Source organism: Stegodyphus dumicola, chromosome X1 (assembly GCF_044657685.1).
Source record: "Stegodyphus dumicola isolate Sdum_Otavi_A_Nest chromosome X1, ASM4465768v1".
Taxonomy (NCBI): Eukaryota; Metazoa; Arthropoda; class Arachnida; order Araneae; family Eresidae; genus Stegodyphus; species Stegodyphus dumicola.
In genome coordinates, this window is record NC_140780.1 from 250429383 (window position 1) to 250441427 (window position 12045).

Below are 12045 nucleotides of genomic sequence, written 5' to 3' on the forward strand. Positions count from 1 at the left end.
TATTATTATTATTGTTCCTTTTTTCTTGATAGTCTTCTGTAGGGCTACGGTGCTTCTAATTTTAGAAATTAAACCCTGTTTAGCGTAGTGTTTTTATCAACCTATCTGAAGTCTTTTTGAAAGGGGCTCACCAGCGGCCGAGCGGTAAAGTCACTGAACACTGGTAGTTCGGTCCGAGGTTCGAATCCCGCGAACGGGCTGGCTGCATGGGCGTTTTCGTGGTTTTCCCCATATGTTACGTGTATACGAGCCAGTTTCCCTTAGAAAGTCCTCCACGAAGGCATCTCTTTCCTTAGGCAGATAGCCCTAGTGCGCTTTGCCATGATTAAATACACCACACCTCTTTGAAAGTTCTAAGCGATTCAGTGCCCATCACGTTGCTTTCTCCACCGTCTAGCTTCATGTTACAAAGTGTTGGTGAAAATGCGGATTTTTAACAACTCGCTTGTTATAGGAATTGTTGCCATTTTCCAACTTGACGTATTCTGTAGACGTTGCTTAGTAGAAAAAAATGCAAGGGCTAGAAAAGTTAAATTGCAGTCAAGAGGTTAGAATTGAGTAGATATGAGGGTTTCTACTCAATTTCCAGACGTTTTGGTGATTTCTCACCAAATTTGGTGTCAGAAATTAGTTTCCCAAACCATTGCTAGCTTGGCGATATCTCACCACTTTAGCGAGATAGCCATTTACCCAATATTAAATAGATTTGTCCCTGTAATCTTATTTTTCCGGTATAGCTCTGACTGGCAATTTTCAAGCATTTTATGTTACTGAATACGAAAAATACTACAGTTTCACATATAAATCATCTAAAATTGATTACATATATGCAAAACTTGCAACAATATCCTTTTAACTGGCGTGTAATCAAATTAAATTTGCAAACACTAAATTCTCATGATAACGAGGAGGAAAGAGACAGTTTTTGGACTCCTAAGAATTAAGAAGATAGTTATATTTTCTATGATCCTAAGCGTCGAGGAAAGGGGAAAAAATTTATTCCCTTCTCCTCGTGTTCAGATTTTCTAGCTGCATAGGATTTATACCTTATTTGTTCTTAGTTCGCATTTCAGATTTTATGACCAATACCAAAGCATTCAAGCTTTACTCGAAATCCTTGCTAGTCAGTCGAAATTGTGCAAAAACCGAAACATTTTCTCTAATTTGTGCCAAAGTTTAAAAACTGTTTCTGATTAAAAAAAAAAAAAAAAAAAAAAAAAAAAAAAAAAAAAAAAAATTAACGCATCTGAACTTAACTGAATTGCTTAAAATTCCCTTTATTGTTTGGACATGGCTCGGGAAAGCGCGTGAGTTGCCTGAGCGACCTCTTGGCGATGCGCATAGCGCATGATTTCTTAAATAATCAGGCATATGTGCATATTTATATTAATGACTTTGCTGCATTCATCGGTATAGTGGTTAGCGTTGTTGACTGTCGTATGGTTGGACTGAGGCTCGATCTCTGGTGAAGGGCTAGCTGTTTGCAAATGTATAAGGGTCTGTGTGGCATGGAGGAACTCAAAATGCTGGCGAACCAAAATTCCTCTGAAGGGTTTTTGTGGTAGGGGAAGAGACTCTCGGTTCCGCTTCCCGGAGTTTTCGCCATCAAAGTTGGGATGGAATATTCCCGTCCTTACAGGTCTAAAATCAGTCGCCCCCTACGGTGTCCCTTAGGCAACGTTCTTGGATTAAATGACTGATGAGTTTTGACCATTCCCGAAGAACAGAGTTTAATTACAATTAAGTTTCCAGCGTATGCCCATTCGGAACAATAACAACATAATAGTTTTTCTATTAAGTGATGATTAAGAAGCCAAAATAATTAATGAAAATTTTAAATCTTGGGGCTGTACTGTTCAAATTAGTATTTGCGCTCGTTTAATTGTGACTTTTATTCTGCAATTACATATGCGTCCGCAATGTAAGTAAAAAACTTAAAAGATACACAATTTGCATTTTTTGTGACGAAAACTGAAAACATTCTGTTCCAAAAATAAAGATTTTGCAACTTATTAAAATTATGTTTAATTACAATTAATAACTGTTGTTTGTGCTGTAGAGACATTAGGATTTTATTTGGGGGAGGGATGCTGGAGACGTGAACAATTTGCAGTGCTCTCGCCGGGACTGGACCTCTCGAATAGACGTCGAGTGCGCTTCTAGTTACACCACATAGACATACAGAAAGAAAGGGAGAAAATACGTTATATACTCTCCTCTTTTAAAGGTCGCCGAAGGAAAAACCAGTCGCCAAATCCTGGTGGTGACGAATTACCGTACATTACTTTTTAGTTCGGGTACCACTGCAGAGTCATTAGGATTTATTTAACCCTGGATGTCTCGAATACGCGTCGAATGTGCTTTCAGTTACACCATAAAGCCATGCGGAAAGGACGTTGTACAGACATTAGGTATTTTTGGAAGCAGGCAAGATGAAAAATGAGCAATTGCTTTCGCCGGGAAAAGAAACACGGACCTCTGGAATACCATCCCAGCGGGCAGAACCACTACACCACGAAGGGACGTTAGGAAAGGGGAAGAAATACCTTATAACGTTAATACACGTTATAGTGTATCTAACATAAATTTTAAAGTGCCGAACATACAAACCAGGTCAGAAGATACATGAAAAAGATTAAATGACAAAACATAGCTTTGAGCAACGAACAGTTAAATATCGATTTTTAATAGGAAAACAAAACAATTTAAATTTTATGCCCGTAAATTTAATAATAAAAGACAAAATAAAAACTACAAGTATTACTAATTTTGCACTTTTTGATATAGGAAAGTGCAATCTTTTAAACTTCCTTCTTATTTTCGTTTATCAATTAAAATAAAATGTGTCCATCTGCAGTTAGTAACCAACATATTATTTTTAATAATTCTTGAAAGTAATTTTAATTTCAAAATCAAGTGAGAAAATTAATCACGGGAAAAAGAAACTGAATGAAATTTCTTTAAAAAAGGTGTTTCATTTAAAGATATATGTTGGAACAGTCATTTTGTAATTTTACTTGTAGATTTTCTTTCAAATTGAATCACATAGGAAAATTTCTTATAGGATTGCTAGTCCTAATAATCTGTATTTAATACGTCTATCTAAATCGAAAGTACTTAGCTTTTAAAAAAGAAGGATGAGTTCTTAAATAAACGGTTATGTCATATAGTGATTGTAACAAACACAGACTGCAAACACTCTAGGTTAAACTAACAGTGTAGGAAATTTGTGTATTACTTATTGGGATATTTAATAAAAAAAAACTAACCGATTCTCAGTAAATTAAAATATTTATTTGCCACCCAGTCGGTATAGTGGTCAGGGAAGCTGACTGCGATGTCGAAGAGCCTGGGTTCGAATCCCGGAGAAGGCATGGCTGTAACTGTCCGTCCCTTCATAGGAAAGGCGATGGTGGCCCACCTATTAGGTGCCTCCATAATAAAAGAGACTACCACATCCGGCCTTGTATAGTTTAATGGACTAGATTACATTTGTAATTGTTCACAATCTGCCATTGGCGGAAAAAAAATCATTTTTTGTGGATAAACTTATTATGGGAGAAAAAATTCACTGCACGAGAAAGAATCTCTGGTCTATCAATTAGCAAATAGAGTGGGTTATTCAGAAATTCCTTATTCGACTCGGGAAGAAGGCACAGATGATTTTCAGGTTTTTTTTTTTTTTTTTTTTTTCTCGCAAAATGCAATTGCTATGCAAGATGCTATCAAATTTCTTGAGAAATTTGGAGGAAGGAAAACTTGAGAGAAACATTTCTTTTCTTAGTTAACCTAAGAAATTCGAAACTATAGGCAACGTTTTGAACCAATACAATAGCCAGCGTTATTCTTCAGCAAAATTAAAATGCTCGATCGAAAATGGGAAATAAACTGCTTAAAGATGCTTAAAACGTCATGCTTTAAAAAAGCGCTTTGTTTGGATACTTGATATCGAGCAAGCGCTTTGTTGTAAAGCAACATTAATGAAGAAATCGAGACTAATGAAAGGCCTTTTATAATATAGAGTATCGAGTTTGTGTTTAGATATCGTTGGGAGACTTTTCTAGTATTTTTTATAAATAATATACTAAGTTGTGCTTCCGCGACCACAGCGTGGATTTGTGCAGGTAGTTAGTTCACAGCACAAGGACGGTTGATTAATGGCGCTATATTTCAACATTCATATGAGTAATAAAATTTATTTTTATAACCCATACTCTAGAATTTTATACTCAGTATCTATATTAACGATGAATACGTGACGAATTCACTGATAAAAAATAATCATCATGTCATATTCCCGCCCAAGCAAACATAATTTTACGTTAGTCCCTTTCAGTATCTGCATGAAATGCAAGATTCTAATCATACAACTTCAAAATAGTGTACAGTAAGTTAGAATTCAGATTGGGCTATTATATTCTCTAGCTAGTCATCATTCTAATTATTTCATCATTCTAAAATAATATATTATTTCCCTCTAATTCCCCAAACTTAAGTGCTGCTTAGCAACCTTCAGTTGCTTTAGCACCCTTATTTTCACCCCGCTGAAGATTATTTTTATGGCTACTATTAATAAATTTCAAATTATAATTAAAAGAACTCATTATATGGATGTCTTTCTGAAAAATTCATTTCTTTGTGGTAAATAAGGTGCCAGTTTATTAAGATTTCGAATAAAAAATGTAGAACCCATTTACCATCAGCAGAGCTAAAGGCACGCAACATACACAGAATGATTAAAAGTTATCTGGCTAAAATATAAAGGCAGGTAGAGGGAACCGAAATAAGTAAATTTCGCAATAGAATGTGCCTGCTAAAATGACACAATGAAGTGGTATATGGCGCTGTTGAGCATGAGATAAAAGCATTCTGCTGCCGTAAATTGCTACATCCCGTGCGGTTTCGAACGTGTGTATGTGCATTTAATTATGGCAAAGCACACTGGGGCTATCTGCCTAAGGGGAGGGATGCCTTCGTGGAGGACTTTCTAAGGGAAACTGGCTCGTATATACGTTACACATGGGGAAAACCACGAAAACACCCATGCAGCCAGCCCGTTCGCGGGATTCGAACCTCGGACCGAACTACCAGTGTTCAGCGACTTTACCGCTCGGCCGCTGGTGGGCCGGTTTCGAACGAATGCTTATATTTAAAAAATTGAATTTTGGCTTTCTGAGATGCTTTGATGAAGCTTTAAAGAACACTTTTAATGCTTCTTGGCTTATAAATGTAAATATAATAATAGTTTCAAATATAGTAATAATAATATAGTAATACTAGCTATATACAATATATAGCAATAATAGGTTCAAGCTTATATAAGAAAGAAAACTATTTCCAGTAAATCAGTAACAACATAGTAATAATAGCTTCTTGCTTATGTATGTAAAAATGCCTAATTCCAAACAAAACTTGGATTTTCAGTATTTGCTACTGAAATGTTCATTATTGTAACAAATGCTAAAATTTAGTGCTTTAAAAATGTAACAAATTAAACTCTAAAAAAAGCTTATTTACTCGTACTTTGTAAGGTTTATCCTAAGTTTTTAACAGTTATCTTTAATTAAAACTACTTTCCTATACCTTCTAATTTCAGCTTACAAATTTCCTGCCAGAGTGTGTTTTTAGAATCGCGGTTAATACAAATGAAGGAAGAGAAGTACTTCAGTCGAAGTTCCACTGACTTCGTTAGAGAGCAAGAGATTCTGATTAGCGCGCGTTTGCCTTTCGGCTACACTTTCTCTAAGCTAGTACTACGCTCGGCCGTATTTCAGGCCTTAATAGCTTCGTCGTTTAGTTAGCATTTAGGGGCCAACTCCTGTAGAATTTTGATAGCTTCGGCTATATCGTTTTAGTTAAGTATTAGTTAAGTTTGATTTTCTTAGTACTTTTAAGTTCGAGCCTAAGTGGAGGCTTTTCTGTACGTCCTGAGAAAAGAGCCATCTGTTAATTGCCCTTATTTTCAGCAATAAAGGGTAATTAACCTTTCTTGAGTTTACCTTTCTGTTTCCTGAGCTAGAGCGATTATTCGCTCACCAGTTCTCAAGGTTCTACACACATAGCTGTAAATTCTAGGCTGGAACCCTAAAACTTATTTTAAAATTATGCATTCTAGACTTCTGGTTATTAATTTTTAAGAGTTACATGTCTCATGCAAATATTGAATCTGCCTTTGAGGATATTAAGATTTTAAATAAAGTAGAAATATTAATATTTATTTATATTACGCGTTTCAATGAACTGCTGTTCGAAATTAAATGCGATACGACTGCATTTTTTTTTCAAAAATAAGGAAATTAAATATTAAAGCCATTCAATGAAATGAATTTTAAAACTTTAATTTTGGGCTACAGATGCTTAATGGATAGTGATGATTATAGATAACAGATTTCGTTCAATAGTTCCTTTCTTGTAAATGAGTAAACATTTTCCATCTTTTTTGCATTCTTAATAAAAGATACTGTTGAAAACAGCGTATAAAAGACATATTCCTTGAAAACAACCAAGGAAATACATTTATAAAAATCTAGAAGTTAGATAAAATATTGATAATGGCTGAAAGGAGGGAAAACATCATGCTGTTTCTCTATCAGCTGGGCAGTTTCCAGTTCCCTTGTTTACATTGCATTTATTGTAAAACTTGTTATGTATCTACCGGATTATTGGTGGAACGCATTCTTTCGTAAGCCTTGTTTGTACTGAAAGGACAATATAAAGACTTTAATTAAAACAATTTTAATTCATTAATTTACGAATCATTTATCATCACTTTCATTAATTTAAAACAATCTTTAAGTAAGCAATCTCTGCGAATATTTATCAGAAATAGGTTGTAATAAAAAGACAATGCAAATCATTAATAATTCATAATAACAAGCGAGTTTTCAATGACAAAGGCGGGTGGAAAGGGATATCTTTATGGTTGCCTTACAGTTCACCAAGGACACGCCCAAAAACAGCTTCAAAAAAAAAAAAAAAAAAAAAAAACAACCACATGCATTTGCATTAAAAAAATTAAACCATTTATATAGATTTAGGTTCGAGACCGAGCTTCAAACATACTGAAATGAGAGAAACACTGCTGTAATAGTGTATGTTCAAACGGCAACATCTGCTGCTTTTGGCTACGGAAATTTTGCTCTTTATCGTCGTCATGCCTGATTAATCAAATTCCGTAAATGGCATAATGAAACTCCTCTAGTATAAGCAGAATCCGAAAGATGTGTTTCCAACTAATATGTGTTTTTAAAATCGGAATGGTATTCCCTTCTTTAGACGTTGAACTAACTCGATATCAAGTATGATACGACAGAGATTCTTTTTTCCTTAAAAGTGAAAGTACACTTTTTATGATTATAAAGACTTTCGAAAAAGAAAATTTCCTCTAAGGTTCTCCGAATATTTTGCAAATGATTACTTGAGATGTTTATGTCGCTAATAAAAGCAAACACTGATATGCCTAAAACAGGTTTAGAAAATAACGTCCATTTTGTCTGGAAATGTATCCGAATTATCACTCAAGTTAAGTTGAAGATTCACAAATAAAAGCACGTTATATTTAAAAGTAAATGTTGAGGTTAGTCTCAGTTAAGAAATATATTGGCATAAAATATAGGCATATATTTCACCGATTTTGTTTTCATCAAAATTTTCTTCCTTTAATTGAATTTAAACAAATCCGCTGAAAACTTTGGAGCTCACGTATCCACTAATATCGAAATCAGTTTTCTTTTCCTATGACATCATGTAGTTTGTGTATGAACCACTAACAGGAATTAGAATTTCCAATACTTTGTTTATGAAATATTTATGTGAAGAATATCCATATTTATTTATCATGTCGATAAGTTTCGAGTGACAGACTCGTTTTAGTCCGATTTTCATCAACAAATAAGTCCTCTTATTGATAAGTTTCATCAACAAATAATTCAGTGTTTCCCAACGTGAGGCCCATGCCCCACAGGAGGGCAGTTTGATTGTTAAGGGAGGGCAATTCGGAAATGAAGTCATCCAGAGTTTAAGCTGACGACAAAGGACGTTCAACTTTCTAAATTTTCTTCAAGAAGTCAAAATTTTTCAAAATTTCATTTTTTATTCCCAGTAAAGAATAATATAGTGATGCATACGTAAAAATGTTTTTAAATTGCGGGTGCATTTTAAGTATTTTACTATCAATAATTTTCGCTATAAGCATGGATATTTAAATGCTTAGAAATTTCTTCCTAAAAACCTATCATTCAAGTTTCTTTTGTGAGCATTTCAATTTTTGAATATTAAAAATTATGTATGTGTTAGGGGGCATAAGAATTTTAGAGAAGATTAGGGGGGGCATAGAAAAAAAAAAAAAAGATTGGAAAACACTGCTCTAATCCGTTTTGGTTTCGCTTAAACTGTCGATAATTACTTCTAGTGTATTAAAATAAAATCATATCGAAATAATTGAAACAACTTCTTATCGGAAAGCGATCTTCATCTTATAAGTGAAGTCAAAGAGAATGTAATAACTCACTTAAAAGGATTCTAAGAATCAGTTAAATATTAGTGTCCAAAACGAAGTGAAGAGAACAACTTTCTTTCTTTTCGCCATCGAAGGAACAGCTGGACCACTGGGTTAGATGCTTTTCAGCCTGTTGGATACCTTCGACGGAATTAAAAATAAACATATGAATAAATATGAATAAGAAGCTTAGTACTGTGTCCTCCGGGGAACGGCCACGAAACGAGGAACATTGAAATAAGGACCAGAACATGGAAAGAGGTGCATGGTTGGGACTGCTGAAACTAAGCGGAACACTTTTCACTATTATGGTACATGTTAGGCATAAAGTTATATTAAGGATATCCTATAATAATCAGGTACAGATAGATGTTAATGTATGATGATCAAATACATTACAAATTTTGGAATACATTAACTGAGTTCTTGATTAATCATAATATTAAATATAATTAAAAAAACAGCATAACAAACAACAACAACAACAACAACCAAAAAAAAAAAAAAAAAAAAAAAAAAAAAAGACACCAAGTAAATTAATACATGTATGGATCGGGCTGCTGACGGCACGGTGTCCAAAGAAGAGAACAACTGAACTTTAAAGCCTTTTAATGAAGATTTCTTTCTTTCTCTCAAAAAGAACAATTTATTTTGCTTTCTTCCGATTCCTTTTTAAATGCCGTATTTAAAAAAAGAGCATATTACTTCATTTTGGATATCAACAAAAGAAAAATAAGAATAAACACATGATAAGGCATTAGCATGTCACTTGCCGTTTAGAAACACTGAACTTGTGAGAAGAGCATTCTCATAGTGTACGTATACGTTAAAAGCAATTAAACTAGATGTCGCTCCTGATTTAAGATTTCATCTCTACAAATTTGATCATGACGACTTCCAAAACGACGAAGAAGCAGCCTCAAGGATTATGTTAATAATGAGGCTGGAATAGCATTTTATGTCTGCTTTCTTAAGGTTGTTGTTTAATGTTTAAATTAATTTTGGAATATACACTATGACGTTGTTTTGTTCAGTTTAAGTATAAGGCTTATTAGTTTTTTTCTTGCAGATAGTTTTTATCTTACATTTGGTATAAACGAAGTTATATTTACACAAAAATGGAAATTCCTAGAAAATTGTTTCTAGTAATAATATTGTAGTATACTACAACACTGTTTGAAGAATGCTTAATATTTTTAGAAGGGGCCTAGTTGTATAACAGAAATTATGCAAATATCACTGTCGGCTTGGCACAACGCGAGCTCATGCACAGCGCGCATCGTACAGACATTAAAATTAGGTAATGACTTTGTAGTATGGGTTCTGTCTGCTGTGGGAAGTCCCGTGATGTCGGTTGCTTAAGGGGACTCATACACCTTAAACCCCTTATGATCTTCGAATATGTGACTGTTGCAAGAATTGGGATATTTTATTTATTTTAAAAGCAATTACTTCCAACTTTTTACAGCTGACTACATAATATAGCTGCTTTGGAAAATAGTAACCAGAAAGTTTGTGTTGCCACAAATATTTTTGTAATTTAATCCTCTTTGTGACAAAATATTTCGCCATGTTTCCACCTTGCGCGCATGATATTTTAAAAATGGCTAATGGTACATAGTTGAAATTTGATGCAATTCTTTATATGGGCACTACTTTCTAACTGAACCAACAATCTGATGAATATTTTAATATTGAAAAATTTTATGGACGAAAACATTAAAAATTGTGTTAATAAAATACATTTTATAAACTTAACTCAAAATAAAATAAAAATTTAACATGAAATTTTTAGAATTTTAGGTTCACAGTAGTTTCAAAATATTATGAAAGCTATATATTAAATATGGAATTAAATTGTGAAACAGAATGTTTTAAACTGTGCGCGCAAGTTGGAAACGTGACGAAAAATGTTGTCACAAAGCGGATTAAATTATAAAAATATTTGTGGCAGCACAAACTTTCTGATTACTATTTCAGAAAGCAGCTATATTATGTAGTCAGCTGTAAAAAGTTGGTAGTAATTGCTTTTAAAATAAATAAGTTATCCCAATTCTTGCAACAGTCACCTATTCGAACATCTTATGAGTTTTAAGGTGTATGAGTCCCCGTGACTGAAGCATTTTGTCATCCCGTAGCCATTACTTCCATTGTCAAGTTGTAAAGATTTTAAGTTTTACTAACGTTTATTTTATTTTAAAACTTTGCTATCCTCGCTTATTTTCCATTTCCAGCCAGAATAAGCGCAAGTAGATTTGGTTATGCTAATGAGGTTGCAAACTGTATAAGTACTAATTCAGAAGTCAAACAACAAAAATCAGCGTTATATTTACAAAATTTTCACAGGACTAGTTTCGATGGTTTTACCGAACCACCATCTTCAGCTGCAAAACCGCAAATGAACAAGATTCCTTTTTAAATGCCGTATTCCTTTTAAATGCCGATTCCTTTTTAAATACCGTATTTAAAAAAAGAGCATATTACTTCATTTTGGATATCAACAAAAGAAAAATAAGAATAAACACATGATTCTTGTTCATTTGCGGTTTTGCAGCTGAAGATGGTGGTTCGGTAAAACCATCGAAACTAGTCCTGTGAAAATTTTGTAAATATAACGCTGATTTTTGTTGTTTGACTTCTGAATTAGTATTTATTCGGCGTGTTATTGTGTCTTAACTGTATAAGTATTTAAGATGTGGCTTTTAGCCAAGAGACAGAGAAAGAGAGAGAGAGACTTCTCCTTGTTGCCTTACCACGCGCATGCTTTTCAGTCAGTTCATGTCTGCCTTAAAGGCTGATATTTGAAAACGTATGGTAGTTTCTTCATTTCGCTCACTATATACGTAGTGTCAAAAAGTCCAATCTTCGCGTACTAATTCTCTGTACAGCATCTAACTTTAGTTTTTATTTAGTTAGGTTAGTTTATTTCTTGTTTTCTACGTTTTAGACCATAAGTGCTGGTCTGTGTATTCCGAAGTGCGGGAACGACTGTACGCTTTGAGAAATAAAGGGTAAATTTAACCCTTTTTATCTTTGTTGTATCTTCTACACACGCACGAACATAGTTTTAAACAAGCTCCCTGTCCTTACTCAGGACTCCAGTTATATTTCCAAAAGCAATTATTAGAAGGAACATGCGAAGTAAAAACATTCTCTTTTTCTTTTTAAAACAAGTGTGATGTTTAGAAGCAAGATTGTACTAGTGCCAAATTATGAAGAATCGTAGATTTAAACCAGTTTTAGCATTAATCCTTTTTGTGAATGTTAACTAACAATTAATTGCTTTTTAATTTCTTTTGTCAGGCTCCTGTTTTAATTTGCTAACTTTTATATCTATTTCTAGTACGGTTTCATATTTTTTTCGAATTCATTCGTTAAAATTATATTTCTGCTCTTTCTTTATCTTTCAAAACACGTCTGAAGTATTTTCCATAATTCATAATATATAATAATATTTTCAGGTGCTATTTTATCATTATTTTTAAAAATTCAGCTATTGGAACATCGTTCCAACATATCAAAAATCATTACAAATGTGTTGTTATACA